This window comes from Delphinus delphis, chromosome 1, assembly GCF_949987515.2.
Source record: "Delphinus delphis chromosome 1, mDelDel1.2, whole genome shotgun sequence".
In the NCBI taxonomy this organism is placed as follows: domain Eukaryota; kingdom Metazoa; phylum Chordata; class Mammalia; order Artiodactyla; family Delphinidae; genus Delphinus; species Delphinus delphis.
The window spans coordinates 168,509,921-168,529,834 of record NC_082683.1 but is presented as its reverse complement, the minus strand read 5'-3'; the positions used below and the strand labels follow the sequence as shown (position 1 = coordinate 168,529,834).

The 19,914-nt window shown below is 34.8% G+C and overlaps 1 protein-coding gene across 1 annotated transcript in view; it reads left to right on the top strand.

Moving 5' to 3' along the window:
* SPATA17 (spermatogenesis associated 17) overlaps positions 1-19,914 on the top strand; it is a 187,455-nt gene that overhangs the window by 83,174 nt on the left and 84,367 nt on the right. The window lies entirely within an intron of this gene.

Below are 19,914 nucleotides of genomic sequence, written 5' to 3'. Positions count from 1 at the left end.
GCTTCAGATCTCGTCATGGTTGCTAAGAAAAAAAAAAACTTGCATGTCGAATATTCTGCTCACAAAGAAATACGATTAAAAAAAAGCATGGAAAAAAAAAAGCGTGAATTTGGGGGATGAGATGTGTTTTGTTACTTGAGCTTGAGGCTAGAAACTAGCAATTTCTTGGTTTTTATTCTTTCTCCTAGACTTCAAGTCCAGTCTTAGAGTTCTAGCTGAGTCGCATATGCAGATGTCTTCCGACAGGGAGGGACAAGTGAAGTCCCAGTGGGAGAGGGTGAGAGCTGAGACTGAATGTCTTCCTTAGAGGCATCCAAAGTTGAAACCATATTAAGTACTGGGCTGGCCGAGGAAGTTTGGAAAACAGGCCTCCTGTACCTCTAGCTTCTGTTTGGTAGTTGAAATGACAATAATGATGACTATCGTAATATTTACTTGGATTTGGGTAGCTGAATTGTCTTTATTTAACAGGCAAGGAAACTGAAACTCAGATAATTCTGTGACTGGTCATAGGCACAAAACTACTAGTAATAGCTCTGGTATTCAAACTGAGGTCTTTCAACTCTAAATATGCTTAGGTAATAATTTAAAGAGAGTTTTAAAAATAAAAGGTAAAAGTATTTTCACTTTTTATTATAAAATTCATAACAATGTAAATGTTTTAGCCATTTGATTAGTGGGCTACATTTTAAAGATATAGAATTACAGATCAAGGATTCTTTTTAGCAAAACATTTTTTTCAAACTTTAGTTACTAGTAATTTCAATTTTGATGAAACTAAGGGGGGCTATAAATATATCCTGTAATTCTTTAAACCTAGTAATAATTCTTGGGGACAGTGTTTTCTATGATAACTTTGAACTCTCTTTATACTTTGAAACTTAATCTGAGTTCTAATTGTGTGGTTCATACTTAGGATTGGTAGTGTGATAGAGAAAGCAACCTTAAAAATGGTGAAATCAGATTTAACTGAAACATCTGTTAATTCTGTTTTATCCAGGGTTATTTAGTTATTGGGTGTATAGTGGAATAATTTAGAAAGACCATAAAAACTTGGATGTTTTACTAATAAAAATAATAGCACATATCCACAGAGTGCTTACCATGTGTCAGGGAGTATGATAGATATTTTATATACATTATTTTTTAAAGTATTTTGATTTCATTTCGGTTTTTCATTTAAGTGCCTGGTTTAACAAATTATTTCACAAACCTGACCATGTGACTTGGCTCATGGACCTTAACAAATATTCAAGCAATATTACCATTATGTTTTAGGTATGTTTGTATTAACAATGCAAGCTGTCAGTGCAGTATCTCATTTTTCTCCTGTTTATCCCATGTTGGCTGCTAGTAATATCAGTGTATTTAAATTTTAGTTTAGTGATCACTTGTCCCCAGAACTTCCTGGCATCCAATAAAATGTTTCTTTTTTGAGGCGCTATGGTACAGTAGAAAGAGTGTGAACATTTACATCAGTCAGAGCTAAGTTGGCATGCAAGCTCTCTCACTTAGGGTAAGGTATTAGGAGATTACCTAGAATTGTCTGAGCCTCTGTTTCACTCTGCACCTTGAGAGAACATTGTGAGGACTAAATGTAATGTATTTAAAATATTGCCAGGCCCTTAGAGAACATTCAGTAAATGATAACAATCATATTATTAGAATTTAACCTGTCAAGGATAAACTAAGATTCTACACTTTCGTGTTCTTCAATTTGTCTTAGCTGTTGGAAGCATTCATTTTCTCATTTCCTTTCTTTGCTTTTCTTTAGTTATTAAAGAAAATTAGTTAGAAATCTTCATAATGGTGTTGCCTACCCTACATTTCACACCTGGCTTCACAGACCTGAGGGCAATACAGAGGAAATGATGTTTTTAAATCACCTCCCTTGAAGAGGAATATTATTAAAATGTCAGGGGTTTTCATTAGAATCTTGCAAGTTGGTGTATTTTGTCACAGTGGTCTTTAATATTCGATCACAATTAACTAGAGATAAAAGGGACAGCCCTTTGAAACTCTGGGCACACTTTTGTTCCTGAGGGAGGCTTTCTTTTTCCTTTCTTTCTTTTCTCCCTCCCTCCCTCCCTCCCTCCCTTCCATCCTTCCTCCCTCCCTTCCTTCCTTCCTTCCTTCCTTTTCTTTCTTTCATGATAAAGTAGAATAGTGGCATCATCCTGGTCTCATCTGTTTACTTTGGTCAGGGGATTGCTTGTACTAACAGGATGGTACTGGAAATTTTAAATGTTTTGTTCCTTATATCCACCAGATTTGCTTTACTTAGCTTTAAATTAGTGCTTTTCATCATGAAATTAAAAAGTCGAATTTTAAAACTGATATTATAGGTACAGTTATAAATCAACTTCACCTACACAAAAATATGCAACACTGATATTTACTAAATAGAGTGAATATAAATCTTAACTTTAAAATTCATCAGTTAATTACTCCAAATAACATATTTTTGAGTACCTACAATCTTTCTGCTACTGTGCTAGGACTAGGATCAGGTCATACAAATGTATATTATGCTCCTTAACCACAAGAAGCATTCCATCTAATTTCAGTCTAATGCCAGACAATTTTTGGGGGGGCTGGAAGGAAATTGCCAACTTTCTGTTACAGCTTATATAGACAGTCTCACTGAAATTAACAACCTATATTTATGGTTTTGCTGATTCCATTTACTATTTTATTTTAATAAAAATCTTTAAATACTTTTCCAAACCTAAGCAAGAATCAGAGAATTAAAGATACATATTTCATTTCGAGTATTGTTAATGATTTTTTCAGAATGACTTGGCTATTGAGAAGAAATGAAGCTGCAGTTTTAAAAATATTCTTAAGTCATATGTTTATAGATTAATTGCATTGCTTGATTTTAGAGTTTTGTTTTCAAATTATATTAAATACACATTTAAGTACAAAATAAATGCAAAATATGAATTGATTTATATTGAAAGGCTTGTGTAAGTTTTAACTCTCAATTTGTGCAGATATTTTAAAATTTACTGAAAAACTATTGAAACCTAAGTAATTTTTATAAGAAGTAGATGAGGATGAGAAAAGTTTTCTTGAGCTGCTTGAACGGAATAATTCTAACAGCATTGTTAGACAGGAGAAAAACACTATTTTATTGGTGATCTCAATAATTTAGGAATGATGTTAATGTAGTTTCTAGAATACTAATGTTCATATTAAATTTTCATAGTTCTAATATAGCTTAATTTAGATGAGTTGAAATAAAACATTAATTCAGACAAATAAATGCATAAGAAAAGGTGAAGAATTTTGTAAGCTAAAATTGTGAATATGTGAATTCATATACAGATAATAAATGAAGTCATGTGTTTTTTAATGTATTAATTTTAGGATGATTATGCTGATATACTGACATACTGACAGCATAGTTTTAAAGTCAGTTTTAAGCCTTTTTTTAGTATAAATCTAATGTACATCTTAAAATCTATTACTAATTTTTAGTGATAATAATTATCTCATTTTTATGCAAGCAAATGTATTAGCATTAATAAGAATTACACAAGTAAATAACTAATATTGCAATGAGTGAATTAATAGACCCCTCAGGGTTTTATTAATTAAAAAGTTCAAGTCATATTAAAGCACCTTTTGTTTATGTTTATTTCAATCAGAAAGCTGAACATGGTAACTTATTTGCATAAATAATCAATCACCATTTACTAATAGTAATAAGGTTAATTTGTTGCTACAGACATAATAGGATTAGTCAATTATATTTCCCAGAAAATACTATTTGTTATGCACCCCATCACCTGTAAAACAGGATTGGTTTAGCGCCCTTATTAAATGAACACTTCAAAAAGTCTCTGTCCCTGTAAAAGTTTTGTGAAAACAAAGCTAATTTTAGTTGATTTGAATAAGTAAAATGCAAACTCTGCTTCCATTCATAAATTTAATTTATCTTTCTGCAAAGATTGATTATTTAATAGTTATTTATTTTGATTCAGTAACCAGTCAAACTAAATCTAACACATATAGGACATATTCCCTTTGAAGAAAATCTCATTTGCAGATTTGTTTTATTCCAAATAAACAGACTTTCATTCCCTCGTCCTTGTTCTTGGGTAGTAAATTATGTTGTCTGCTCCACCTACTGGCAGATATATGCAAAGGCCTATTGTTGGATTCATTAAAAGATACTGCCTCTGAAATGTTGCCAGAATTTTTAAGTATCCTTCTGGAGATCAGCAAAGTTGCAGATACAAATGTAAAGCTCAAGATCTATTCAGAAAAATTAATATTTAGAAATATAGGTTATTATATAAAATTACACACATTAATAATTTCCCGATTAGTGAAAATGTTACCCTGTTTTTTTAAATTTTAATATGTCAATAAAAAGGATAAATAAATATAAGATATACTTATAACTCAGTATATTAAAACTATATACATTTTATTTTAGTTATGGAATTTAATAGTTTATACATATTCAAATTAAAACTAAAATGAAAAATTATATAGTTAATTAAAATACATATTTTGTGGAAATATTTTTCATGTCATCTTTATATAATAGATTTTTAATGTTTTTCCTTTAGTGGGTAGTTAAAATTTTCTTATCAACTCTGAGATAACAACTTTCAGTTATTTATGATTCTTTAAAAAGGCTCCATACTCTGATTAATATTGACAAAACTTTATTTTTTAGAGAAACAAATGGCTTCAGCTACTTTGTTTTGAAAATTATATGAAATCCCATTTGTATACAGAAGGACAATCCCTTCATTTTAAAAAGTAAATTTGATATACCAAAAATTAAGTGGTAGTCTGTTGGTATGGACAACATCTTTACAAGATAAATCTTATAAGATGAAAAAACGCAAAAATTAAGAAGTATAGTAAGTCCTCCAAATCATTTATTGCTTTCAACTCTATCTTTCCAGTATCATAAGTGGGAAGTTTCTATGCCTTACATATATTAAGTACTTAATATGTGATTGCTCACTTTTAATTTGAGGTGCTGCAGTAACAGAATAACTGCAGCCTTTCAGGGTGCACCTGCCTCTGTGTGTTTGTGTGTGTGTGTGATGTGTCTTCATATATATGGTGTATTTGGAAAGTATCTTTGCAGAGTCTTCTCATAAGGCATTGTCCTTAGGCAATGGTGTACCACAGAAATGGTTGGGAAACTCAAGTGTGATATTAAAACATACCCCTATAAAGACTCTCTTGGGTTCATTTTAGACCTCTTGATCATTATAAAACCACTTCTTTCACTTCAAAACATTAATTTTGTTCCTTCCTAGTTTCTAGGATGATCTCTCTCTCTCTCTCTCTCTATCTATCTATCTCTAGGTTTATCATCATCCAGTTATCCTTCTTGAAAGCACCAGGATTCTGATTATGTACTGCTCCTTGAGTTACCTGCAATTCATTGAACTCTCTTTTTATGCTTTCTCTGAAATGGTTTAGTATTATAAGAAACTGATTCTAAGTGAGTTCATGTACAAAGATGGAGAAAAACTAGGGCCTGCATATAAATGAGTGAAACAAGCCAGAACATAATGTAGATTTCTCTGGTGCGCTCCTGTGAATAGCACAAAGCACTTTTATTTTATTTATCCCCACAATGTTCTATAAAGTAGCAGTTTTCTTTCTGGTGACTAAAATTCTATTGTTTGGTACTCATTTTTCCTCCGGACACTTGGAAGATTTATTCTTTCAGGAAGATTATGTAGTGAATAAAGTTCTGACCTATGATCTTTGGATCCGTAGTTTAAGAGGCGGGTCCTGAAGTTTGGTCATTTGTTCTTGGTCCCAAGTGAACTATCCATATCACATAATCATCACATAATTTGTTACTATTGGCATTCTCTGTTCAGAAAAGGCCAAGGACTGAACTACCATGGAGAATGAATTAGCTATTAACTTTTACATTTTATTTCTTTCCTCTTTAACATTATAGTTTTTATTATCCTGTAATATATGAAAGGGATAAAATTATCCATTATCAGTATTCTTTGAAGAGACAGATGAAGTGGTTAAAGAAAATATCTTGTTGTGTCCCCAAAATGAATCCCTTTTCCACACTTCTCTCCTTGCCATCATTTAACAATCATGCATCAAAGAAATAGAGGGAAAAATGCAGACAGAGGCAAAAATAAAATCAAAATTAATTAAAAGAGAGACCACTTAAGTAGAAAAGTGCCTAGCTACTTTTCTTATTTATATTTTTCTTTTCAATATACTAAATTTTAAAAGTTATTTAAAATTTGTTTTCTTTAGCCAGCACACTGTAAATCTCTCCTATACATGTGACCTGGGGCCGATTCATGTGTTGTGGGGCTTGAAGCTTATACAATTTGGGGATCCACCTTTAAGAAGATAGCATACAAAGTTACAAATACAAGAAAAGGAATATTTTTTATAATGAGCAAAAATCATTTCAGAGAGGGCAGACAGCAGAAGCAGGAAGAACTACAATTCTGCAGGCTGTGGAAGGAAAACCACATTCACAGAAAGACAGACAAAATGAAAAGGTAGAGGACTATGTACCAGATGAAGGAACAAGATAAAACCCCAGAAAAACAACTAAATGAAGTGGAGATAGGCAACCTTCCAGAAAAAGAATTCTGAATAATGATAGTGAAGATGATCCAGGACCTCGGAAAAAGAATGGAGGCAAAGGTCAAGAAGATGCAAGAAATATTGAACAAAGACGTAGAAGAATTACAGAACAAACACCTAGAAGAATTAAAGAACAAGCAAACAGAGATGAACAGTACAATAACTGAAATGAAAACTACACTAGAAGGAATCAATAGCAGAATAACTGAGGCAGAAGAACGGATAAGTGACCTGGAAGAAAGAATGGTGGAATTCACTGCCACGAACAGAATAAAGAAAAAAGAATGAAAAGAAATGGAGACAGCCTAAGAGGCCTCTGAGACAACATTAAACACAACAACATTCACATTATAGGGGTCCCAGAAGGAGAAGAGAGAGAGAAAGTACCTGAGAAAATACTTGCAGAGATTATAGTTGAAAACTTCCCTAACATGGGAAAGGAAATAGCCACCCAAGTCCGGGAAGTACAGAGAGTCCAAGGCAGGATAAACCCAAGGAGAAACATGCCAAGACACATAGTCATCAAACTGACAAAAATTAAAGACAAAGAAAAATTATTGAAAGCAGCAAGGGAAAAATGATAAATAACATACAAGGGAACTCCCATAAGGTTAACAGCTGATTTCTCAGCAGAGACTCTACAAGCCACAAGGGAGTGACATGACATATTTAAAGTGATGAAAGGGAAAAACCTACAACCAAGATTACTCTACCCAGCAAGGATCTCATTCAGATTGGATGGAGAAATCAAAAGCTTTAAAGACAAGCAAAAGCTAAGAGAATTCAGCACCACCAAACCAGCTCTACAACAAACGCTAAAGGAACTTCTCTAAGTGGGAAACACAAGAGGAGAAAAGGACCTACAAAAACAAACCCAAAACAATTAAGAAAATGGTCATAGGAACATACATACTGATAATTACCTTAAATGTGAATAGATTAAATGCTTCAACCAAAGGACACAGGCTCGGGCTTCCCTGGTGGCGCAGTGGTTGAGAGTCCGCCTGCCAATGCAGGGGACACGGGTTCGTGCCCCGGTCCGGGAAGATCCCACATGCTGCAGAGCAGCTGGGCCCGTGAGCCATGGCCACTGAGCCTGCGCGTCCGGAGCCTGTGCTCCACAATGGGAGAGGCCACAACAGTGGGAGGCCCGCATACCGCAAAAAAAAAAAAAAAAAAGACACAGGCTCACTGAAGGAATACAAAAACAAGACCCATATATATGCTGTGTACAAGAGACCCACTTCAGACCTAGGGACGCATATAGACTGAAAGTGAGGGGATGGAAAAACATATTCCATGCAAATGGAAAACAAAAGAAAGCTGAAGTAGCAGTACTCATATCAGATATAATAGACTTTAAAGAATGTTACAAGAGACAAGGAAGGACACTGCATAATGATCAAAGGATCAATCCAAGAAGAAGATACAACAATTATAAATATATGCACCCAACATAGGAGCACCTCAATACATAAGGCAACTGATAACAGAAATAAAAGAGGAAATCGACAGTAACACAGTAATAGTGGGGGACTATGCCACCTCACTTACACCAGTGGACAGATCATCCAGACAGAAAATTAATAAGGAAACACAGCTTTAAATGACACAATAGACCAGACAGATTTAATAGATATTTATAGGACACTCCACCCCAAAACAACAGATTACACTTTCTTTTTCACATGCACACAAAATATTCTCCAGGATAGATCACATCCTGGGTCACAAATCAAGCCTTGGTAAATTTAAGAAAATTGAAATCATATCAAGCATCTTTTCCAACTGCAATGCTATGAGATTAGAAATCAATTACAGGGAAAAAATGTAAAAAACACAAACACATGGAGGCTAAACAATACGTTACTAAATAACCAACAGATCACTGAAGAAATCAGAGAAAATCAAAACATACCTAGAGACAAATGACAACAAAAACACAACGATTCAAAACCTATGGGATGCAGCAAAAGCAGTTCTAAGAGGGAAGTTTCGAGCAATACAAGACTACCTCAAGAAACAAGGAAAATCTCAAATAAACCATCTAACCTTACACCTAAAGGAATTAGAGGAAGAAGAACAAACAAAACCCAAAGTTAGTAGAAGGAAAGAAATCATAAAGATCAGAGCAGAAATAAATGAAATAGAAACAAAGAAAACAATAGCAAAGATCAATAAAACTAAAAGCTGGCTCTTTGAGAAGATAAACAAATTGATAAACCTTTAGCCAGACTCATCAAGAAAAAGAGGGAGAGGACTTGAATAAAATTAGAAATGAAAAAGGAGAAGTTACAACAGACACTGCAGAAGTACAAAGCATCATAAAAGACTACTACAAACAATTCTATGCCAAAAAAATAAAATGGACAACCTAAAAGAAATGGACAAATTCTTAGAAAAGCACAACCTTCCAAGACTGAATCAGGAAGAAATAGAAAATATGAACAGACCAATCACAAGCACTGAAATTGGAACTGTGATTAAAAATCTTCCAACAAACAAAAGTCCAGGACCAGATGGCTTCACAGGTGAATTCTATCAAACATTTAGAGAAGAGCTAACACCCATCCTTCTCAAACTCTTCCAAAAAATTGCAGAGGAAGGAACACTGCCAAACTCATTGCATGAGGCCACCATCACCCTGATGCCAAAACCAGACAAAGATACTACAAAAAAAGAAAATTACAGACCAATATCACTGATAAATATAGATGCAAAAATCCTCAATAAAATACTAACAAACAGGATCCAACAACACATTAGAAGGATCATACACCATGATCAAGTGGGATTTATCCCAGGGATGCAAGGATTCCTCAATATATGCAAATCAATCAATGTGATACACCATATTAACAAATTGAAGGAGAAAAACCATATGATCATCTCAATAGATGCAGAAAAAGCTTTTGAAAAAATTCAACACCCATTTATGATAAAAACACTCCAGAAAGTGGGCATAGAGGGAACCTACCTCAACATAATAAAGACCATATACGACAAACCCACAGCAAACATCATTCTCAATGGTGAAAAACTGAAACCATTTCCTCTAAGATCAGGAAGGAGACAAGGATGTCCACTCTCACCACTATTATTCAACATAGTTTTGGAAGTCTTAGCCGCGGCAATCAGAGAAGAAAAAAATAAAAGGAATACAAATTGGAAGAGAAGAAGTAAAACGGTCACTGCAGATGACATGATACTATACATAGAGAATCCTAAAGATGCCACCAGAAAACTACTATAGCTAATCAATGAATTTGGTAAAGTTGCAGGATACAAAATTAATGCACAGAAATCTCTTGCATTCCTATACATTAACAACGAAAGATCAGAAACAGAAATTAAGGAAACAATCCCATTTACTATTGCAACAAAAAGAATAAAATACCTAGGAATAAAACTACCTAAGGAGGTAAAAGACCTGTACTCAGAAAACTATAAGACACTGATGAAAGAAATCAAAGATGACACAGACAGTTGGAGAGATATACCATGTTCTTGGATTGGAAGAATCAATATTGTGAAAATGACTATACTACCTAAAGGAATCTACAGATTCAATGCAATCTCTATCAGATTACCAGTGGCAGTTTTTACAGAACTAGAACAAAAAATCTTAAAATCTGTATGGAGACACAAAAGACCCCCAATGGCCAAAGCAGTCTTGAGGGAAAAAAATGGAGCTGGAGGAATCAGACTCCCTGACTTCAGGCAATACTACAAAGCTACAGTAATCAAGGCAATATGGTACTGGCACAAAAACAGAAATATAGATCAATGGAACTGGAAAGAATGCCCAGAGATAAACCCATGCACCTATGGTCCACTCATCTATGACAAAGGAGGCAAGGATATACAATGGAGAAAAGACAGTCTCTTCAGTAAGTGGTCCTGGGAAAACTGGACAGCTACATGTAAAAGAATGACATTAGAATACTCCCTAACACCATACACAAAAATAAACTCAAAATGGATTAGAGACCTAAATGTAAGGCTGGGCACTATAAAACTCTTAGAGGAAAACATAGGAAGAACAGTCTTTGACATAAATCACAGCAAGATCCTTTTTGACCCACCTCCTAGATAAATGGAAATAAAAATAAACAAATGGACCTAATGAAACTTCAAAGCTTTTGCAAAGCAAAGGAAACTACAAACAAGATGAAAAGACAACCCTCAGAATGGGAGAAAATATGTGCAAACGAATCAACGGACAAAGGATTAATCTCCAAATATATAAACAGCTTATGCAGCTCAATATTAGAAAAACAAACAACCCAATCCAAAAATGGGCAGAAGACCTAAGTAGACATTTCTCCAAAGAAGACTTACAGATGGCCAAGAAGCATGTGAAAAGCTGCTCAACATCACTAATTATTAGAGAAATGCAAATCAAAACTACAGTGAGGTATCATCTCACGCCAGTTAGACTGGGCATCATCAGAAAATCTACAAACAACAAATGCTGGAGAGGGTGTGGAGAAAAGGGGACCCTCTTGCACTGTTGGTGGGAATGTAAATTGATACAGCCACTATGGAGAACTGTATGGAGGTTCCTTAAACAACTAAAAACAGAGTTACCATATGACCCAGCAATCCCACTACTGGGCATATACCCAGAGAAAACCATAATTCAAAAAGACACATGCACCGCAATATTCATTGCAGCACTATTAACAATAGCCAGGTCATGGAAGCAATGTAAATGCCCATCAACAGATGAATGGATAAACAAGATGTGGTAAATATATACAATGGAATATTACCCAGCCATAAAAGGGAATGAAATTGGGTCATTTGTAGAGACGTGGATGGATCTGGAGACTGTCATACAGAGTGAAGTAAGTCAGAAAGAGAAAAACAAATATCGTATATTAACGCATATTGGTGGAACCTAGAAAAATGGTACAGATGAACCGGTTTGCAGGGCAGAAGTAGAGACACAGATATAGAGACCAAACCTATGGACACCAAGGGGGGAAAGTGGTGGTGGTAGGATGAATTGGGAGATTGGGATTGACATATATACACTAATATGCATAAAATAGATAACTAATAAGAACCTGCTGTATAAAAAAAAATCATTTCAAACACATTTCAAATGTTAATGTCTGAAAATACCAGAACTCAAAATAGAAAAATACAACGGTAGTTTTATTGACTGCCTGACTGCTCTATAATATGTGTTCTCCATATTTCGGCTTCATACTCTCTGATCACTTCTTTATTTGACAATAATTTTGTTATATTTTCTAGAGTGAGAAGGGAAATTTTATTCACTCTTGTCTCTGGGAATGTTGATCTAAATTTCTCATTACTATAAGAAGTTAAATGATGTATTTCTATTTGCTTATGCTGTATTATTGAGTTCATTTTTGAAAGGGGAGAGCTTCCATTTTGTAATGGAAATGATGAGAATCAAATTCTCCATTTATAATTTACACATGTGAAGTTTGGAATGATTTTCCATAGTCCAGATTCTGGCAGTTTGCACCCTCTCTCAAACTCTGTTTCTTTTCCACTACCCACATACTTCCAGAGCCACACCCCTTAGGATGTTTGTATTGTAATGCAGGCTCTAGATCTGCACCTTTATTTGTAACTCCTGGTGAGTCTGCACAGTGGGTGCAGGAATATTCCTGGAAGTTATTCCTACATGGGATTGCTAACAAATTTTAAGTATACTTGGAAGTACCAGAAAAAATCCATAAATGTATACATAAATCTATACATAAATATATCCAACTAAAATTAAATATATAACTACCTCTGCTTCTTCCTAGCTTGATCTGCAACATGTCCACAGCCACTCTCATACCACCCAACCCAGGTATGACAGAGGATAAGGCAGAGTATAGAGAAACAGTGGAATTAAGTGATATCTTACTTTTGCAAATTTTACGAAAAAAACATAACCACGTGAGCACATTGCCAGGGTCCCTCCCTGTGTCTTGGAAAGGGCCTACCAAAATGAGGGGCCCAAAGGTTACAGTTCATCAATTTCACTGTTATTTCACCTCTGATTGGACTACATTTTTTTTATTTACATCTTTATTGGAGTATAATTGCTTTACAATGGTGTGTTAGTTTCTGCTTTATAACAAAGTGAATCAGTTATACATATACATATGTTCCCATATCTCTTCCCTCTTGGATTACATTTTTGTACTATGTGCAAACCCTGCTGCTCTGGTTAAATTTGCTCAGATAAGTTTTGACTTTTATTTTAATGTGCTCTAAATAATCATCTGCTTATCAGATACCAAATCCAGCATTCAGACATTTAAATAAACCTTACTATTTTAGTCCTATCTTTAAAATTGAAGCACTTGGTTTTCTTTAGTTCTCTCTCTCTTATTTCTTTTACAGTTTATTTTATAAACTCAGGATCAGTTTACTTCCATACAGTAGACTGGGTAAATTTTTAATGTATTAGGGTATGGAGTAGAGTTTGTTCTCATTAGGTATTAAAAAATAACCTGTATATACATACACATATTTACATGTATGTGTTTATATGTATATGTATGTATATAAACACACAAATGCAGCCTTGTGTAAAATTTCCAATACAGTTTTTTAAAAATAACATTTAAGTAATATTTATTGGGACTATTCTCTAATTACAAACATAAAATGTATTTAGTACCAAAAACTGGTAATACAGAGATAAACACAGAAGAAAATATTTGTTCATATTGGACCATCCAAAAGATAACCACTGTTAAAAATTTGGTATATGTTCTTCCAGTAATTTCATATGCATATGTAGATATATATTATAGAAAACTATATATACAACATAGACATATATATGTTTTTTACTTAAAAATGGTATTCAATTCAGTTTTAATAGAAAAAACTCAAGTCAGAAAAGAATTAGAATAAAATGTATAACAAAAGTAGTTCCCATTTCCTACCTCAATGTAAAATGTTCCTCCATTTAAATATTTTAAATTGCATTGTATATAAACATTTTACACAAAAAATAATTGACAGCTAACTATTACATACTTATTTCTATTAGTTTTGTATACGTTAATGTTGCTGGTAAGTTAATTGCAATCAATCCTATCAATTTCTTCATTGATTAGAGAAGACAGAGTTTTGAGGGGTTCCTTTTGATATCAGTAATTTTATTAATAATATAATGGGGCTTCCCTAGTGGCACAGTGGTTGAGAGTCAGCCGGCTGATGTAGGGGACATGGGTTCGTGCCCCGGTCCGGGAAGATCCCACATGCCGCGGAGCGGCTGGGCCCGTGAGCCATGGCCGCTGAGCCTGCGCGTCCAGAGCCTGTGCTCCGCAACGGGAGAGGCCACAAGAGTGAGAGGCCCGCATACCGCAAAAAAAAAAAAAAAAAAAAAAAAATGAAATCCAAAGCCTAGAAATACAAGGAAGTTATACCATTGCTCTAACTAGATCTGATGAAATAATTGGGTCTGTAATACTTTGTAGATTTAAAGATCTATTCCTATTATTATGATTACTTTTCTATTTTCAGGACATTTCAGAAATACTTTAGATTGAGACCAATTCTAAGTTAGATGCTATTATAACTGATGCACAATGAAGAGGTGGAGTTTGTCAGCTCATGGTTCAACCTAGCTCTTCTGTGAGTTGAGAAGAATAATTTTATATAGATAAGCCCTGCTCTCTCTATATCCTTGATGCTTAATTCACTCTTCTGGATTGGAAAACTTCAGAAATCTTTCAACTGAGTAACTGGTGGCCAAATTTTAAAATCTCAGGCTTTGGTATAATTCATCTCCTTTCTTCCCTTCTCTTTCCTCCTTTAATCTTCCTCTACACCTCTTTTCCCAACCCTTGCATCCTATAATCAAACACACTTAGTATTAAAACTAGGGACATAGGGAGAGCAATTATACTTTCAAATGTTTCCTTAAAATGAACTCTTAACTAAGTCAGTGGTTAAGATACTGAATCATTGTCTAATGTAGCTGATTTGGTCATTAAGACCACTATTAAGAGCATGAGTATTTCCTCACTTTTGAGTTTAATTTAAGGTATAGTCCCAACACAAGAAATCATCTATGACCTTAAGATTTTATGCAATATAAATTAGATAAATATTTTAAACAACATAGAAATTTTCCTCAATATTTTATGTATTTGTTATAGTCACAAAAGAAACAACCAAAGAGGAATTACAATTGTTAATTTTAAAATATATATAAAATTAGTTTCCTTTTGGTGTGACAAGCATAATTTTAAGTATTTTAGTATGAAGTGGCAAGTTTTCTGTGTAACTAATAGTCTTGTCAATCGCCATTTCTATCTACTGTATCTTTTGACAGTTGGAAGTATTTCAGTCAAAACTGACTTATGTTATCCACACAGTATCACAACAGACAGTAAAATAAAGGATGAGAAAATGGAAGGAAGGTGTGCAGAAGAGAGGAAAGGGAAAGAATTTATGTTTAAATCTTAATCTGTGAATATCTCTTGGACCTAAAATAAATAAGCTGCATTTCTTAACAGCTATCATTGTACTGAAAGGAAAGATTTACCCAAAGGATATAATCTTCCTTAGTTTAGAGAAAAATTATGGTTTCAAGATGCTTAGTTTGTTAGTCTCCTTAATGAGTTGAATTTCAATTTTTTTTTCTTAAATTTATTTGGCTTTATTTTCCATTTACTTTTAAATTAAACCATGTATATATACATATGCATATAATTTCAGTTCTAATATCTCATTGAAATAAACTGTAATCATTAGGATAATATAATTTTGTTGTACTCCTATTAATTATTTATATTTATGTACATAAGTTAACTTATGATCATCTGTATTACTCTTGAACTCACACCATTAAAATGATTCAGTTTATCTTACCTGTATTCTTAATTATGTAGCCATACCGAAATCAACTTCTCTGTCAACTATTATCAGAATGCTAAAATTATTGTTGCGCTTTCCCTGACCTTCCAAGGCAGAGTTGTTCCTTTTTTTCTCCCTCTATGTTTTAATATAACATTTACCATTGGTATTATGGTTACACCTACTTCGGCCTAATGTAGGTGAATTCATAAAAGAAAGCAATCATGTCGTGTTAATATCCCTAATACCAAAGTAGGCTCATAAGTAATATCAATTGACTAATAGATGAATGGTATATACACACGTCCTAATTCTGATTTGTAGTAATTTTAGATTCAAAATAAGAAAGGAATCTTTTATTCCAATCTCAAATATTCACTAGTTCTTCTTTGCATTAAAAAAAACTATTAAAAAAATTTTTAAAGCTATAATAATTTTTAGTAACTGATCTCTATATTGCTAAAATATATTTGATGTTGTTTTTAAAAGGGCAAATCTTATATACAATGAAAAGGCGTAGGGGAAGCTAACAATTTTAAAGGCTCCTTATGTCCCAAATCAAACCAGGTTACACAGGTCGATAGGGTGGAGCTGAAATTCAAACTCAGATCTGGCTGTCTTCGAAACCATGCTTTCTCTTTATGGTATGGTTCGAAGGGGCCTGAGAAAGGTCCTATCTCAAGAATATTTTCCTGGATGATGGCTGAAATCATATCTTTAAAGTTCTGTTTATTTGAAGGTATCTAGTAGACAACATATTCAGCATCATTAGCCTTTAATCCCTGTGTGAATTAGCTCATCAGTTCCTTTAGACATCAGGAGGTAGAAGGCATAAGTCTAATATGCAAGACCCTCTCACAGGAAGGCAAGCAAGCCTTCATGTGCACTTCTGGGCAGCTTTTAGGCAATGTGTTCACCTTGTTAGGAAAAGAGAGGAGTCAGGCTGGGTACTTGTCATCTATTAAGTATTTTCACCTTTGAGGCATCAGCTGAAATTTTGAAACAACAGAATCTGTTCAACACGGAGTTACACATTGTTTTGTAATCATATTATTTGAGATCAAGAGATAGCTATAAGAACACAAATGTCTGTGACATCTCACTCTTGATCTAACGAGTAATGTTTCTTTCAATTAATGAATGCTCATGTCAATGAAAGAAGTGGGCTTGATCTGTCCCAAATGATAAGATGGAAGCTTTATCTATTGGTATGTTCAGCACTATCTGAGATGTCCATATAGTGAATGGCAAAAGTGAGGCACGATATTTGCCAAAGCACCGTTACGGAATAGTCAGGGCGGAAACTTGGTTGGGAAGGGAGAGGTGATAAAGAGCCCAATACCTAAACCCACTTCTCCCTGCCCGAGTTCAGAACAAGTTGAGAGAAAGATGGAGATCAACAGTATTAGTTTTATTAGCAATGAGAGCTGTATTGGAAGTTTGCATCTGAAGCAATAATAAACTTGCTTCTACTTAATTTTATAACTAAATCTTCTTCCCCGTCATAAGCAAAGCAGGAAAACTGAGTCCATCCTTGTGAATCTTAAAGCAAGTGGAAGTAAAGGATATGTGCTTTCCCATAGACAGGCTGACTTTCAAGAAATGGGAGGAAGGGGCTAAACTAGGCTAGACCAGCTCCTTTCCTGATGTGCCAGACTGAGAGCTCACTCCTTGTTCCTCGATACAGTGAAGGGCAGAGAGAGGCCAATGGAAACGTGAGGAATAGGAAATATGTACTCCCACTGATTAGATTTATAGGCTTGATGAGGAAGCAGGGTTAGAGGAAGGTTTTCATAAAAGTAGAAACTCGTACCTGTTCACAGAAGAGCGACTTGCAGCAGAAAGCTTGAAAAGACGCGAGAGATGAAATAACTAAATAAGCGTGGACCTGGAAAAGGTGGGAGAGGATGTGACGATGAGCATAAAGGTGTAGGCTGAAAGAGACAGAAGGAGAATTTTGCCTCATAAGTCAGGAAGGAATAAAACAAGTGTAGGATTGTATATGGATACTTGTATAGCAATGGTTGGAGGTTGAAGTAATCGCTGTTTGAGGACTTCAGTGTCCTGATTGATCTTCTAAAATAAACCTGAGAAGAAGCATAGGCAGAGGGCTGTTTAGGGGCTCGGAGGGACTAGGTAGATTTGAAGTCCACAAATATATAGTATCTCCAGCCCGCCTGGTTCTATGGTTTATTCCAGCAGTTAGCAGTAGCCTGAGCTTGTAAGCATGCAGAATAACGGTAACAAGAGCTAACGTTCATTGGAGGCTTACTGTGAGCCAAGTGTTCTTCTGATTCCCTTACATGAATTACCTCTCTTCATTCTCGTATACCACCCTATAAGGCAGACAGTTATCCCCAATTCATTGATGCTGCACAAAGAGATTCAGTAAGGACCCAAGGTCAGTGTTAGTACGTGATGGTCTAGACCAGAACTCATAGTCACAATGAGTACATGATACTACCTCTTTAAAAAAAAAAAAAAAAAGCATTTATTGAGTGCTTTCTTTGTATCAGGCACTGTTCAAAGTGCTTTAGCTGTATTCATGTGTTTAAACTTATACACAACCTGATAAGATAGTTCTGCTATTTCAGAGGACATACCCATGTTGCTGTGAGGTTAAGTAATATAGGCTAAGATCAGAGAGGAAATAAGAGGTAGAGTTGAGAAGTCAGATTTAACTAATTAACCACTAAGTTATATTGTGCAGTTGAATGGATTCTGGTTTGGGGCATGGCCATGTAGATATGACAGGATGGTGGATGTTAGGGACTTGAGTCATTAAAATAATCAACCATGTGACTCATATTAGTAGGAGAAAAAGTGAGGGCAAAAAGGAGACAATAGATTAGGAACAACTTGCGGGATCCCTGGACTTGAGATCTTTAGGGAATCAATCTTATGGTCAGTAAAAATAAGAATGTGAGAACTAGTAGACTAGAAAGTTAAGAGGGAGAGATATTGGTGTCTAAGCTTACTGAATTATTAACACAGAGCAGGTCTGGACAACGGGTTTTTGTAGAGTGTGGCTAACACTGTGTAAGGGTGAAGGTCAGTGAAGGTGAAGGAGTCAAAGAACTGTGAAGATAAACTATTGGAATGGTTGCCCATCTGTATATGAAATCACCTAAAATTATGCCAAAACACATAGTCAAAGGAAAGCCTGAACCACGGTGCCAAAGGCTATCATGAATACGGGGAGAATGACCAGCAAGTCTGGGACATAAGGAGGGAGAAAAAAGAGATATTCAGACCGCAAGAAGGTAGATTTGACAGTGGTTTGAAAGTGACATTGGAGAAAGGAGATGATGCAAATCTCTCCCTGGTCACTGTGATACAGGGAAATACTGAAATGTTTTGCTCAGTAAGGCAGCAAAGGAAGTGGTGCTCTCGAGGAGAAGGCAGCTTCAATTGTAATAAAAAAAGGTAGAGAATGTATTTATTGAAAAGCTTGAGGGCATAGGGAAGTGGGTTAGCATAGACTGGAGACGGGATCCACAGGGCAAGGCAGAAAGAATTATAGGCAAGGGAATTAGGAGTGTTGGGAAAAGTAACAGGGTTTTGAGGATGAGTATACCAGAAAATGTAAAGGAGAGCTGTGATTAATTTAGCAAAAATTTATTTGGGCATAATCAATTTGACCAAAAAACAAATAGACAAATAGTTGCTTGATCCAGCTATCTCCTGTTAACGGGGAAATTTAAGTTGCTGTGCTTATGTTTTAATTTCAGTTAGCACAGTGATATTATAGACTGGAAGTGAATTATGGATTAAAAAGTACAAGGGCAGTACTATTTCCTCAAATCTTGAAAAAAAAAATCACATACAAAGTTGTAAAACAACCCAGTAGTACACCCATAAAAGTAGAGACTAGACTATTATTCATTTTAGACCAGATCAGTTTTTTTCATCAAAATATTAATTGGCCAACTTCTTTTGAAAAAATTACTTTTCTGCTAATTATTTTGTGGCCAAATTATGTTACCACTGGAGGGGCTTACAGTTTAAGTAGTAATAAAAGATAGTAGGGTTGTAAAGCATATTGGGTGGGATTTTCCAGGCTCCCTACCATCGAGGAGACCAGAGCAAAATAGGAAAGCAAAAAAGATAACATAAAAAAGTTAAGATAAAATTTTTATTGGAGATAACATACAGAAAAGTAAAAAAATCCTAATCACCCAGTTCAGTTGTCACAAAGTGGCAGGTATAATCTGTACCTAACAGGTACTAATTAATAGTTTCCATACGAGAAGCCACAGGTCTTCAGAACAAAACTACGCGAGAGCACAGTGATCTGAAAATGCGGTGGTCTTTAGGATATGGACGCAAGACTGTAGCCAACCAGATTAAGGCAACATAGCATTCCATGCCCACGAGGCAGTCAGTCCTATACTTCGATACAATTTAAAATGACTTTCTCTTGTTTGCTTAAAAAAATCCTTCTTCAAAGAC